This window comes from Bombyx mandarina, chromosome 10, assembly GCF_030267445.1.
Source record: "Bombyx mandarina strain Sakado chromosome 10, ASM3026744v2".
NCBI lineage: Eukaryota > Metazoa > Arthropoda > Insecta > Lepidoptera > Bombycidae > Bombyx > Bombyx mandarina.
In genome coordinates this window covers 8,557,097-8,560,760 of record NC_143217.1, presented here as the reverse complement: position 1 = coordinate 8,560,760, position 3,664 = coordinate 8,557,097, and the positions used below count along the sequence as shown (strand labels likewise).

At 29.2% G+C, this 3,664-nt stretch overlaps 1 long non-coding RNA gene across 2 annotated transcripts; it reads left to right on the top strand.

The window, feature by feature from the left end:
- The first annotated feature begins 522 nt into the window (after window positions 1–522).
- On the top strand, window positions 523–3,060 carry LOC149502209 (uncharacterized). 2 transcript variants are annotated; one of them, XR_016323696.1, is made up of 4 exons: window positions 523–626; window positions 803–874; window positions 1,331–1,451; window positions 1,543–3,060. It is a non-coding gene; the product is annotated as an uncharacterized LOC149502209 (long non-coding RNA). The 2 variants fall into 2 exon arrangements; XR_016323695.1 differs by lacking the exon at window positions 523–626 and having other exon boundaries at window positions 734–874.
- Window positions 3,061–3,664: the final 604 nt, after the last annotated feature.

Here is a 3,664-nt window from a genome sequence, read left to right as displayed (position 1 = left end):
TGTATTGTAATATACAGGTACTTCATGTACCATGAAAGATTATCATGGTAATTTCATTTACGAAAACCTTGTAATTGTCATTTCACTTTTGCTAGCAGTTCCTTCTTCAAAGACTGAGGTGGAAAGATTATTCAGTGTTCTCAAATGTAAAAACTGACAAAAGAAACAGGCTTTCTAATGAAACCCTGAACGGCTTGCTTCATAGAAAGTTCCCAACTTTGCCAGCAAACAATTGCTCAATTTTAGAACCGAACAGTGTTAGGTTGCGTGCAGCAAAAGAATATAAAAGAAATGCGTCGACTTCCTTGAAAATTCTAATCCTATAGATCTATGATCTTCTGGGGGCGTTTATATTATATATACCTACATTAAATAATATGCTGTGGTTTATTTTCTGTATTTTATTTATGCTTTCTATATAAAGGATTTATGAAAGTTGTCTAGGAAATTTTAGGGATAAATTCAAAAGAAACTAGGGTAAAATGTGTTAAAAAAAACTTAAGTGGAAACACTGCTTTGAAGTTTTCAAAATTCCAGGGCCGTAAAACAATCTCAAAAAAAAAAAAAAAAGTTTTCAAAATGTCGTAACGATTTAATTTTTTAAATCGTTTTTTTTTGGTCTTGGTGTGAGTTATTTTACGTTGTAGTATTAATTTAGAGCATCTTTTAGCTTTATGAGAATATTAGACGATTAGACATTGAGAAACTCTGTTTTGAATTCTCTTTAGACATAACTTGGTTCCAATACTTTTTTCTTCGTTAGCGTTTCGTAAGCCTGTGTAACTATTTTCGTTTCTTACAGAAAGTTTATTATTAAAAATCAGCATGCCTCGAAGATCGAAAATGAAATGCTATTTCGGATGCCTTGATAACGGTGAGTTTACACTATTTTCCCGGTATATTATTTGCTAACAGAAGCTATTAATCATAATATAATTAAATGAATTAGCACCAACTAATGGTCCTTCCTATTTCTGCTGCCTAGCTATCATATATGTTAAGTTTGATTAAAACAGTCGGTGTTAAGTCTCGTACTATCACACACACAACTCAGATAATAAAATTGTCTCGAGTGGGTGGAAGTATTTATGTTTTGCAACTCAGCGTATTATATGCTTATTGTCAAGTGGGCCCGAACTAGTTTTTTGGAATGATCAATCAGTCATGCTTTCCTGTTTAAATAAAATACAGCACAATTGATCTCACATCCAAAGTTAGATGATGGCATTCACATTTTGTTTCCTGGTGTTTGATAACCAAGTTACACCAAGTGGCCTGTGACCACGTTCATCCTTCTACCCAATATAAAATAATGTTTTTATTTTTGTAGACAAAGGTTTGATAATGACAAAATTTTATGGAAAAATTATAAGGAGCACTAAAATGTCTGAAACATGAAAAGATTGATGCACTATATTTGAACCAGAACGTGTTATGTAATATATTAATTTGTAAGTATGATTACATTAACACTAAATTTATCATGGTCGTATTTTTTCAATATTTGTTACATACTTAAGATACTTTGTTTCTCCGTTTCAGAAGAGAAACTGATTCAGCAAGGAATGTGAACTCACAAGGGATCTTAATTTTTTTTAAATATGTTTATAATTTATAAATTAATAGATGAAATAGTTCATAAGAACTAAATTGATGCCAATTTTGTTTTAAAATAGGTTATTTAGTTCTTATAGTTATACTATTACGTTTGAATAGTTGTAATTAGTAAGTTAGTAATATATGAAAATACTGATATAAATTTTTGTAAATGAGCTTTTGTAAATTCTACGAGAAGATGATTTTAATTAATGATCAAAAGTCAACGATCTTCAAAAGCATTATTTGCAATTATTTAGATTAACTGTGGAATATATTTGCTAACTTGTGTTTTCTGTATGAGCAGATATAAATGAAAATGCCCAAACATGATTATGTTTCTTACATTTTCATTATGTGAAATCAATATGCTTGTGACTGAGTATATTAATAATTTATTAAAACTTAAGTGATAGACAGCAACCCCTATGGCACTGCTGAAGTTTATAAGCACTGGTGACCACTTATCATGAGCCGGGTTGTGTGCTCGTCTGCTGTTGAGTGCAATAAAAATTTTCGAGACCCTTTCTATTATTTAGATGTAATATTAATGTACATTTAATTTGGATTAAAAGATAAATTTACATTTTATGTTTGCATGTGTATGTTTATAATTCATTTGCATGTAACGAACATCAGTTTCTTTTGTAACAAAATGCAAACTAATGGTTTGTAATGAATGTAATTAACTTTAAGATGATTTTCTTTCAATCTGCTGTTTGTTTCATCTAGTATTACCAAAGCTAAAGCATCAGAAACGTCAGAATAGAAATAATTTAGTTAAAGAATAAAAGTATAACTATTGTAATCATGTCTAAGATTACTATAAGTGTCATTAAGTACAAACTATCAATATTTAAGAGTACTTTAAATCATCATTACATTTTTTAAACATTTTTTGTTTTTTTTTTGTTTTTCAAATCATGTAACAAAACGTTTGTGCAGAACAAAATGTCACATGTTATGAACATGATTGTGGGTTGATCGTTTCTTAAATTTCTAAATGTTTATAAGAATGCTAAGAATAATTTAGTATTCACTTTAGTGTGTGTATTATCTCTACAATGCTAGTTTAAATGACAATTATTGTATGACGAAGCATAGGTAGTATTTATAGATGTAATATTTTCATACAAGGTCATGATCTGTCACGATCAACTTTAAGCAAGAACTGCTATCATTAAGAAACAAATTTATTAAATTTAATTCAAATTGTCTACTATGTTTATAATGGAAAGCTGACATGTTTATATTTCGCACAAATGACTTAACTGACATTGAATGATTTGATTATCTAGACTTAATTAACTTTTAGATAACTTTCGATTTAATGTTAATAAGTACGCTAGTAGGATTAATCTAGAGGAGTTATTGTTATTCGAAGTTTTATACAATTGTACGTTCATACAATCTTTTAACCGAAAATTGTTTGTAATATAGGGAAATTAAATAGCTTACAGAGAATTACAGCTTTTTATTTTAAAAAACTGTTTTCTCTCTGTATGAAAAGATCTTATCGATTAGAATGCTGAACACAATCAAACATTCCTTAATATCTCATAAGTACTACCGGGAATTCCAGCGATTCTAAACGATAAGATTTTTTCATAAAGAGAGTTATTAAAAATATTAAAATTACTAAAAAAGCCACCTGGTGGGGGGTAGAGAGACTAATAATCGACCGTAGCGACGCCTGCTGGACCGGGCTTTAACTAAAGCAAAAATAAAAACGAGAGTTGCGCATCTATCTCTAATATATTAAGTGTATAATCTATGACGTATACATTACGTCCTACAAGCTATGCTTGACATGCCTAGAATCCTGAAGTAAAGCATTCGTAATGTTGGTATAATGAAAATCAATGTTTATCATAGACAAACTACATGAAACTTCCGGCTAAATTATTCTTTAAGCGTCTAACACGTCTGTTTGAAAAGAAATTATGAATATTAATAACTACCATAAATAATTAAATTTTAACAAAAATTGTACTTTCATAGAAATATGGTGATTGAATATTAAAAAATATAATAAGACACATTAGTGATTGTTCCGTGGAAGTAGAAA